This window comes from Lissotriton helveticus, chromosome 7 (genome assembly GCF_964261635.1).
Source record: "Lissotriton helveticus chromosome 7, aLisHel1.1, whole genome shotgun sequence".
Classification (NCBI taxonomy): Eukaryota; Metazoa; Chordata; class Amphibia; order Caudata; family Salamandridae; genus Lissotriton; species Lissotriton helveticus.
In genome coordinates this window covers 1,762,741,126-1,762,752,771 of record NC_136068.1, presented here as the reverse complement: position 1 = coordinate 1,762,752,771, position 11,646 = coordinate 1,762,741,126, and positions in this window count along the sequence as shown.

Sequence of the window (11,646 nt, the reverse complement as noted above, 5' to 3'; positions counted from 1 at the left end):
TTTTATCAGAATACCTCCTCAGGTTGACATTTGCCTGCACTTTTTTTTGCAAGGAGTCCATTTTGGGGGGGGGGGGTGGGAGGAAGGAAGTGCCCCACAGTCTCCAACATCCTGTTCCTGTCCAGCAGGCTCCTCCCAGTGCTTTGTTCATGTCCTGGTAACTTTGATTTGGAATTTGGATCTTGACCTGGAAGGATTACTTTTTGTGGATGCTGCTGGATATTTGAGGCCTTTTTGACTTTCTTTGGATCACTTTTGGATTAGAAATTTCACAAGTAAGTTTTTTTTTTTGTTTTTTTTTTGGCGTTCAAACTGCTTTTATTGGAAATTACAGACAGTACACAGCTTTCTGTGCCTACAACCCGGAGGCCGGCAGCAAGGAATGCATCAAAAGGAAAAAGACATAGTGGTAAGAACACAGCTGTGGAACCGACATCCCGGAGGCTCGGTAGCGTCAATACTGTATCATGCCAGGTATGAACAGCAGCCAGTACTTAAAGCAAGCAGTTCCGGATGTGCTGCAGCAGAACAGGTTTTTGTAAGGTTCATGTACATGTAGGTCAGTGAAACAGTTCACAACTTTAGAACAAAACTTTAGGGGTGCACGGCCGTACCCGGGGGTAGAGTCCTAGGGTATATTCGCAACAGCAATCATCGAGAGTCTACTAAAGCAATGCAATGACGAGTGAGAGTAACAACGGTATCCGGTTCCCTGAAAGCCGGAGATGATATGAAGCGTCAATGGGTTGTGTCGGGCCTGAAACTAAAGGTGTATGGAAGTATTAGGTCAATGGAAAGTGCATGTCGAACGTGGATCCGATGGCAACATCCATGGATATAGCGCCAGTGGATAGTCTGCGGGAGGGTGGTATGCATATATACTACCAGTGTGGCAAGGAGTGAGGCAGTGTATCAGCGATATTAGCTAAGAAATGCCGCGCCCAACTGTGGAGAGCAGTCGGAAGCCCCTGTCGTTCTCGAATTAGTTAATCGCCCACAGGTCCTCCCGCAGGGACATCGTCGTCATCTGACTGGGCAAGAAGATAACCGACCAGCGGGCTCCAGATATCCCTGGGTCGGCTAGTGATCGGTAACAGCTCTGCAAAGGTGAGGTGCTGTTCCTGACAATGAGTTAAGTCCGCTAGCCACTCCTTGAACTTGGGGGCTCTGCCCCTGCCCCAGCGGCATGCCACTCGACGTCTCGCCAAGAGTAAGGCCACGTCCACGAATTTCCTGCAGGCTTTGGAGACTTGGGCCGTGTGTCCAAGTAAGACAATGATCGGTTCCGCAGCAATGGTTTCCGCAGTCATCGCTGTGAGGGCATCTGTCACTTGTTGCCAGTACAGACGAACCGGGGTACATGCCCAAGCCAGGTGGAGGAAGTCCGCATGTTCAGCATGACAGCGCTCGCAGCGGTCATCGTCAGTCAGATGAAACCAGTGTTTCTTCACCGGGGTATAGTATAACTGGTGTAAGAACTTGTAGTGTAGTAACTTGAACCTGCTACTGGCCGATATCCGGGCCGTTAGGGCGCAGCAAGATTGCCAATGGTCATCAGTGAGGTCCATATCCAGATCAGCACTCCAGCGTGCCCGGGCCCCTGTCTCGGGCAGCGTGGCAACAGCCCTGAGTTGGCGATATAGTCCAGTAACTAGATGCTTACCTTCCCGCGAGCATAATAAGAAGTGGAGGGGAAGGAAGATCTCAGGTTCCATTGGGAACTTGGGCAAGATGTCCTTCATGCCCTGACGTAGGCGCATGTAATAGAAGACATCGAGCGGGGTGTGAGCGTGGGAGGCAAAAAAAACATCAGCAGTTTTAAATGTGCCGTTTACAAAGAGCTCCCCCCAAGATGTGAGCCGCAGACGGCCACAGAGCAGTCGAAAGCCTCGCTCTTGTAAAAGGGGAAGGGAAGGATGAAACGTCAGCGGCAGTTTGGGAGAGTATGACAGGGAGCAGGATAGCCTCTTCGCCATGCGGCGCCAGGCATCCAGAGTGCAGGAGACAGAGGTGTTTGGTGTCTGTATCAGTGCCTCCGAGCAGAGGAGCAGGCCATTAAGGGGAATAGGATGTACAATCCAGTCCTCCACCGCCAGTTGTGGCATGAAGGGCGTCGGGACCAGCAAGTGATATGCATACTGCGCTTGTGCGCACAGATAATAGGCCTCGAAGTCAGGGACATTAGAGCCTCCGACCTCATAGGGTAAGATCAGAGTGGACCACCTCAACCACGGATTCTTACCCCCCCAGAATAATCGACAGAGCTCTGATTTCAGAGTTTTGAAGAAGAACGCCCCTGGATAGTACGGTATGTTGAGGAAGAGATACAAGTACTGTGGCAGAACCACCATCTTGATAAGGGACGCTCGACCAGACATGGAGAGCGGAAGAGCAATCCAGCGGTCAACCATGGCTGTGAGTTTTGTAATGGCCACTCCGTAATTAGCCCGGAGCGTTTCATCTTTATCACGTGAGATTTGGATACCCAGGTAACGAAGATCCGTCCGACACCATTCGAGTGGGTAGTCGAGAGGGAAGTCCTGCACCGCGTCGGTCAGAGGGAAGAATTGCGATTTGGACCAATTTATGCAGATCCCGGACATTCTACCAAATACCACAAATTCCCGTAATAACGGATTAAGGTGGATGTCCGGGTGTTTAACATAAAGGGTGATGTCGTCGGCGTATAATGACACATCTATTTGGCGCTGCAGGCATTGTACCGCGCCCGCTCGGTGCAGCTGACGTATTCTGAAGGCTAGGGGCTCGACTGCGATGGCAAAAAGGAGGGGGGATAGAGGGCACCCCTGACGCGTGCCTCTGGTGATGAAGATGGAGTGAGAAAGCCGGCCATTGATAAGAATTTTCGCAGTAGGTTGTGTGTAGAGTAATTGGATCCAGGAAATAAAGAGCTTGGGAAACCCCATACGTGCCAGGACAGAGAACAAATAAGGCCATTCGACAGAGTCGAATGCCTTGGTGGCGTCTAGGAAGACGGCCGCTACTGGCAGATCGGGGTGTACCGTACGGAGCAGGGAAGACAAGGTGCGAAGGTTGTGCGAAGTAGATCGACCGGGGACGAATCCGGCCTGATCAGGAAGGACAATCCTAGTCATAAGGAGGGACAGCCGGGTGGCCAGGACCTTCGCTAGGATTTTAACGTCACAGTTCAAGAGGGAGAGCGGACGGTACGAACCGCAGGAGCCTGGTTCCTTGCCCGGTTTCAGGAGTGAGGTAATGACCACCTCCCGCATAGAGCACGGGAGGAGGCTGTCGGCTAACGATTCCTCGTACACCTCACGGAGGACAGGAGCCATGATGTCGAGGTAGGCTTTATAGAACTCTGCGGGTATGCCATCTAGGCCTGGTGCCTTACCATTTTGCAGTGACATAATGGCCTCGCGGATTTCGTCAGTTTCGAAGGGAGCGGCCAGGAAAGCCCTGTCGCCATCACTGAGCCAGCACAGCGCTATATCTCCAAGGAACTCCGAATATGGTACTTCATCCGATGTAGCAGAGGTGTAGAGTGTATGATAGTGAGATGTGAAAGCCTCTAGGATTGCATCAGAGTCTCTGAGAACGTGATCATGGTCATCAGTGATTTCTAGGACAGTATTGTGGTCTCTTGAAGGCTGTGTAAGGACCGCCAGTGCCCTCCCTAGCCTGTCCCCCTCGCAATATTTTCTGGCCTGCCAATGTTTCCCTTGAAATTTCACCTCTCTGTTAGCTTCGTCTTCATATTTCGACAACTTGTCCCTGAATTCTGCATGTAGTTCTGGGCCACCGCCCTCAGCCATGCGGAGCTCCAGCGCCTTAAGCTCTTTGTGTAGCGAGTGAATACTGGTTCGTATGTCCCGTAGGACCCCAAAACTCTTGGACATACAGTACCCCCTTATGGTGACTTTGAAGGCCTCCCAGATGCATTCCACTGAATCCACAGACCCCTTGTTCCTGGGGAAGAAGGCGGCGATTTCATCCCCCAGTTCCGCTCGGAATAGGCTATCTAATAGCGCCGCCGGTTGTAATCTCCACCCCGGTCTAGGGTTGTCCCATCCAGGGATGCGTGTATGCAAAAGTACTGGGCTGTGATCAGAGTATGTTCGCGGTAGGTGTGTTACCCCCAGAACCTCCGAGGCGACCCCCCTCGAGATGAGAAAGTAGTCCAACCGTGACCATGTGCCTGTGTGTGAGGTGAAGTGTGTACCTTCTCTCCGAGATGAGTGTAGATGTCTCCATATATCCACTAGGCCGCCCTCAGTCATGACTCCCTCTAGAGCCTCTCTGGCTCCTGGTTTGTAATGGGGTGCTCCCTCTGATCGATCTAAGTGTGGTGTAAACACTAAGTTAAAGTCTCCCCCCAGATGACATGGCGAGATCCCACATCCATGACCTTGCCCCATAATGTGGTGAAAAAAGAAGGCACATCCGAGTTGGGGGCATAGCAGTTTACAAATGTGATAGTATCGTGGCCCATGCGTCCCCATAGCAGTGCATAGTAACCAGCCTGTCTCCGGACTCAGCGGTTGCTCCCCCTCGCCTCCTGCAGCTTCTGGTATCGTAGCGCTGCTCTCCTCCTCAAGCGCCTCGCACTGCTGCTGTTTTATTGACTGATTGTGCCGAGTAATCGTAGCGCTGCTCTCCTCATCAAGCGCCTCGCACTGCTGCTGTTTTTATTCACTGATTGTGCCGAGTGTCTAACTTTGTGCTCAGCAGTGCCCACGGGAGTATTTAATTTAATGTTAACATTTCCATTACTATTATTGTCTTCCTTGTGCCCAATATCGGCGTGTTAGCCTGTGTGTTGTGTATTTTAACCGATCGCCATTTGGTTGTGCCTTCAGCCCGTCCCTCCCCCCACGCTCCCGCCTCCCAGCCGCCCCGCCCACGCTCCGCCCCCCTCCATCCAGTCGCGCCGAAGGTGCGCCAAAGGTAAGCCCGTCTACGCCCGTCCGCGCCTGGACCGCGCCCAGTGCCATTCCCCCTGGCCCCTGCACCACCCATCCCCCCCACATCACATACGACGCCTCCACCCTCCTAGCCCTTAACCCCGGCCGACTCCCCAACTGCGCCCAAGCCGCTCCTGGACACACCCATGGACCCTTCACATGCTACTCCTGCAAGTTCAACGGCACAAAGAAAACCTCCTCATCCACGAACACAAAACATACATCTGACTCCAACCACCTAAAATGCATACTGCTCAACACCCGTTCAGTCCACAGACACGCCATCGACCTCTGGAACTTACTAGACACTATTTCTCCCGACGTCGCCTTCCTAACTGAAACATGGATGAACGCCTCCTCAGCCCCAGACATCACCATTGCCATCCCGGAAGGATACAAGATCATTCGTAAGGACCGCACCGACCAAACAGGAGGAGGTATCGCTATCGTCCATAAGTACTCCATCCGCATCTCAACCAGCTCAGACGTCAACCTTGCCAACACCGAACACCTTCACTTCCAGATCCACACCGACCCCAAGATCACTCTCAGAGGCACCCTCCTCTACAGGCCACCAGGACCCCGTGCACAATTCAGCGACGACATCACTGACTTTATCACCCCACACGCCCTCCCCTCCGAGGAATACATTCTACTGGGAGACCTCAACTTTCACCTGGAAAAGAGCAACGACAGCAACTCCACCTCCCTTCTGGACAATCTCACCAACCTCGGACTCAAACAACTTGTCACTACGCCCACCCACATCGCAGGTCACACACTCGACCCCATCTTCACCTCCAGCAAACATGTCTCCTTCAGTCACACCACAGCCCTCCATTGGACGGACCACAGCTGCGTACACTTTATCTACAATAAGACCACAACTCACAACCATCCTCAACCCTCTCTGCGAAGAAACTGGAACAAAATCACCACCGACCAGATCTCCTCATCGCTTCTTCAAAACCCCCCTGCCCACTCCTCAAACCCCGACCAAGCAGCCACTAACCTCACCCAATGGCTATCCAACAGCGCCGACATCCTAGCACCGCTGAAAAAACGTCAAATCAAACTAGGCAGCAAAAATGCCTCCTGGTTCAACGATGATCTTAAGAAATCGAAGAAACTCTGTCGCACCCTCGAGATGGCCTGGAAAAAAGACCCAAACACCAGCACCAGAGACGCATTCAAAAACGCCACCCGCATACACCACCAACTAATCCGGTCTGCCAAGAAAGCCGCATTCAAAGACCGACTAGATAACAACGCCCACAACAGCAAGGAATTATTCAACATCGTCAAAGAATTTACCAACCCCTCAGCCAACTCCAACGACATCACCCCCTCTCAAGCCCTCTGCGACTCCCTAGCTTCGTTCTTCCACAACAAAATCGCAGACATCCACAACAGCTTCGACAACCGACCCGGAGACCAACCCACCCAACCTTCTGCAGGACCTTCCCCCCCATTGAACATCCTTAACAGCTGGAACCCAATCTCCACTGAGGACACCATCCGCCTGATGAACTCCATCCACTCAGGATCACCCAAAGACCCTTGCCCTCACCACATCTTCAACAAAGCTGACTCCATCATAGCACCGCACCTCCGAGACGTCATCAACTGCTCCCTCAACTCCGCCACCTTCCCGGAAAGCTGGAAACACGCAGAACTTAGCGCTCTTCTGAAAAAACCCACAGCGGACCCCACCGAACTCAAAAACTACCGCCCCATCTCGCTCCTTCCATTCCCGGCCAAAGTCATCGAGAAAGCTGTCAACAACCAGCTCGCCGCCTTCCTCGAAACCAACAAATCCCTCGACTCCTCACAGTCCGGCTTCCGAACCAAACACAGCACGGAGACCGCCCTCATCGCAGCAACAGACGACATTCGAACTCTACTGGACAACGGAGACACTGTCGCCCTCATCCTCCTTGACCTCTCCGCAGCCTTCGACACAGTCTGCCATAGCACCCTTCTACAGCGCCTCAGAAACATCGGAATCCAAGGAAAAGCACTGGAATGGATCACCTCGTTCCTCTCCGGAAGAACCCAGAGAGTCCGCCTCCCACCATTCAAGTCAGAGGCCACTGAAGTCATCTGCGGCGTACCACAAGGATCCTCACTCAGCCCCACCCTCTTCAACGTATACATGAGCCCCCTCGCGGCCATCGCACGCCAACATAACCTCAACATCATTTCCTACGCGGATGACACTCAACTGATCCTCTCACTCACCAAAGACCCTAACACCGCCAAAACCAACCTACATAAAGGAATGAAAGAAGTGGCCGAGTGGATGAAGCATAGCCGTCTGAAACTAAACTCAGACAAAACAGAAGTCCTTATCTTAGGTACCACCCCCTCCTCCTGGGATGACTCGTGGTGGCCAGAGGCCCTTGGAAAAGCACCCACCCCGACGGACCACGCACGGAACCTGGGCGTCATCCTCGACTCCTCACTCTCCATGAACAGACAAGTCAACGCCGTCTCATCATCTTGCTTCAACATTCTTCGCATGCTCAAAAAAACATTTCGCTGGATCCCCACCGAAACCAGAAAAACGGTCACCCATGCACTGGTTACAAGCCGCCTGGACTACGGAAACACCCTTTACGCCGGTATCACCGCTAAACTCCAGAAAAAACTCCAACGCATCCAGAACGCATCAGCCAGACTCATACTAGACATCCCGCGTAAAGACCACATCTCCAGGCACCTGAAAGACCTTCACTGGCTTCCCGTCAATAAGAGGATCACTTTCCGCCTCCTAACCCATGCACACAAAGCACTCTACGAACTTGGACCCGAATGCCTCAACACACGACTTTCCTTCTACACCCCCTCCAACCAAGCCCTTGCTACCGTACCTCGCATCAACAAAACCACCATGGGAGGTAGATCCTTCTCCTACCTCGCAGCTAAAACCTGGAACTCACTCCCCACTCACCTTCGTCTCACTCAAAACCACCTAGCGTTCAGAAAGCAACTTAAAACCTGGATATTCGACAAGTAATTCCCCACCCTCTTCAAGCGCCTTGAGACCCTCCGGGTATGTAGTGCGCTATATAAATCTTTTGACTTTGACTTTGACTTCACCATCCAGCAGTTCTCCGTATTTATGGAAGGGCACCGCTCGCCTAAACAGGATAGTCACACCTCGAGCGTAAGTAGAGTAGGAAGAAAATGCCCGGATACCAGCCCACTTACTAGCAAAAGTAACTCTACCCCTCGGTGACAAGTGAGTTTCTTGTAACATAGCCACATGAACATTATGTCTATTGAAATAGGCAATCACATCCCTACATTTCCTAGCATTGTTGAGCCCTCTAACATTCCATGATATGCAATTCAATTGTGTATCAGCCCCTAAACCCGCCATAGGTAGTCATCCATCTTTACACCCCACCTCAGCGATAGCGAGATAACAGGCAGTGTACCGTTCATAGCAGGTAGTAGACTGTAGTGTTTCATAACTCGAGTACCCCTTTCGTGAACAAACCGTGGTTCCCCAAACTGTCATGCCCCGAGAATCATGCCCCAAGAATCATGCCCCGAGAAGTGAAATATACTGTCCCTTTAAGACCAAGCCACTATAAATCAGCAGTGAGCCCTGGGAGCGACGCTTTAGGTTCTTGCATCTAGCTCCGTGTTCCAGTTCCGTCCTGTTCTTCCGGTTTTTTAACTAATCTGCTTGGTGTTCTCAGAAGGAAGTGTTCTGTCCTTCGTGTGCTGGACTTTGGTTACTAGGCTCCCACATTGCCCTCTGTTGGAGCTCGGTGACTCGTCTTCCCCTTTGTTGCTCCACCCGACGGCCGGGCTTGGTCTCCGTCGTCCGGCCGGGCACTGTTGCTCTGCTCCCTTTCCTGCTTGTTGCTCCGCCCGACGGCCGGGCTTGGTCTCCGTCGTTTTTTTTTTTTTTTTTTTGTATTTTATATAGCGCACTTCTACCCGGAGGCCTCGTAGCGCTATATTCATACCGCTGCGGAACCCATCCTGGCTTTCCTGTGAAATGTCCACTCCTGGGCACCCCCAAGGTGAAGCCAGGCATCCACAGCGCTGCTGGGGCCGTTGTGGAGATTAAGCAAGCTATTGCCCAGAGTCACAGAGTGGGACCCATGATTAGACTAGGCACCGAGGCGAGAATTATCAGGTCCGGGGAAATTGAGCCCAAGACCCACCGAGGCGGGAATCGAACCCTGGTCCCGGGCCAGACCTCTGCATAAGAGTCTGCCGCTCTAACCATTGAGCCACACTTCTCCACGGCGTCGTCCGGCCGGGCACTGTTGCTCTGCTCCCTTTCCCGCTTGGTGCTCCGCCCGACGGCCGGGCTTGGTCTCCGCCGTCCGGCCGGGCTACGCATCCCTGCCCTCCTTTTCCTATTTGTTTGCTCCTTCGCCAGACGGCCGGGCTTGGTCTCCGCTGTCCGGTTGAACAAGTGCTTCTTGCCTTCGTTTGTTTCCTCTCTGCTGCCCCGCCCGACGGCCGGGCATGGTCTCCGCTGTTCGGCCGGGTGGCATGGGTATTTCCCTTTAGTTAGGTATTTAGGTTATTTTTGCACAACGTACGCCCGTGGGCTGGCTTGACCTTTGCCATTAGGCAAGTCCACTCTCTTTGTCCCTTCCATTCTTTACTTGACTGCGTTACAGCTGGCCCTTTCATCATCCATCATTTGGGCCAGCCATCTACTGTATTTGGGGGACACTTGCGTGGATTTCAATTGAGGTGCAAGATATCACATACTCGTCAAAGAATCACGGTAACAGCGCTGTGCGCTGCCTATTTGTTTATTCAATGCATTTGATGATTATTGGTTCTCATACATGTGTTTTGTTCTGTAGATTTCCATTGCTCTGTGTTGGTGTTGGCATTGGATGCTTGTCAAGTGTACTGTTGAGTACCACATACGTTGGACAGTCTTGTGCATCAAAAACAAGTGAGTGTGTTTTGCTTAGGAACTTACAGTATCCGTTCATTGTTGGAAGAGAGTTGTTATTTAATCTTGTTCCATCACTCTAGTTTTAGCTCAAGACGACTTTCTACACATCCTGTACACCTGTCCTGAACCTCAGACAAAACATTGGTGGTATGTCATATTGTTATAGAGAAACATAAGGCTTATGTATAGTAGACGCTGTTGTTTAATAACATATATTTCTTACAGCCCGACACCCTCTTGAATACCTTACAGCGGGTTGTCCTATCACGCAGAAGATTACAGTCAAGTCTTCTTTTGTTTCTCCCCAACCTTTCCTTGTTTTGTCTCCCTGTTTTCCCCTGGTGAGCCTCTCGATACTCTAGTGTTTTATAGAGTCGGAAGGCCGTAGGGGAAGGCAGTGGAATTGTCTTCGGATTCCTGACGCTCCTGTGGAACCTGCCTGGATACCATTACAGAACGTAAAGCCCACGTGGTTTGTTCTGCCCGAGCGTCATGGATCTGGAAACTGTGTCCCTTTCTGATGTAGCTAGTATGCTAGGGAACTTACAGGTAGAGACCCAGGCGTTAATATCTAGCGTAGACACATTACAACGACAACAAGCAGCTGGGGCCACGGGGGGAGGTTCTTCAGTAGTTCAGGTTACCACACCTCCTTCTATACCGCTAGCACCCCCTGAGAGATATGCAGGAGACGCAGCACGGTGTGCCGCTTTTCTTAGTCAGTGTCAGCTTCATTTTTCCTGTAAAGCTAACTGTTTTCCATCTGAGCAGGCAAAGGTGGCCTTTGTGATTTCCTATCTCAGTGGGGCGGGTGCGGATTGGGCCATACCGTTGGTTGACCGAGATGATCCACTTTTACATAGCTACACAGCTTTCAGGAGGAAGGTCCGTAAATTATTTGACAGACATGTCTATACTCATTCGTCAGATACGGAATAATTGAGTCTGAAACAAGGTAACCAAGATCTTGTAGCCTATATTACCTCCTTTCGTAGGCTAGTAGTAGAATCCAACTGGCCAGAAGAAAAACGCAGTACCATGTTTTATAAGGGCTTAAGAGAAGACTTAAAGGATGCTCTCTCACAGATAGTGGATTTACCTACGTCCTGTACTGATTTGATTGATTTGGTGGTAAAGATAGATCATCACATCCAGGAAAGAAAGAAAGAGAGGGGTAAACATGAAGCAAGATATCTGCCTCTTAGAGAAAGGAAGAGTGTAGCAGAAAAACCCAGTGAAGAGAGTGAGCCTATGCAGATAGGCATAGTGAGGGGCCCCCTTACGCCAGAAGAAAGACAGAGAAGACGAAAACTTAGACTCTGTTTGTATTGTGGGAAGGCAGGTCACTTTTTGAAAGACTGTCCTGTTAAACCCACAAACCCTAGGTATTCGGGAAACTAGGAAGCCTGGAATCCTGTGAGACAAGGATTCCGGGTAGGTCTGGATTGACAGTCTCTTCCTCAGATTACAAACGCTCTCCCACAAATCACCTCTATGTGTCAGCATTTTTGTCTCACGGAGTGCATGGTTTACATGTGTTAGTAATGGTGGATTCCGGTGCATCAGGGAACTATATGGATGAGGAGTGGGCCAAAGAAAACATGATACCCTATATTATGAAAGAGATAGCCAGTCATGTTACCACTATAGATGGCAGCTCATTTGTATCAGGTCCTGTAACACATCATACCTCCTTCTTGCACATGACTATAGAACCAGAACATCATGAAGAAATAAGGTTTGATCTTATCTGTTCTC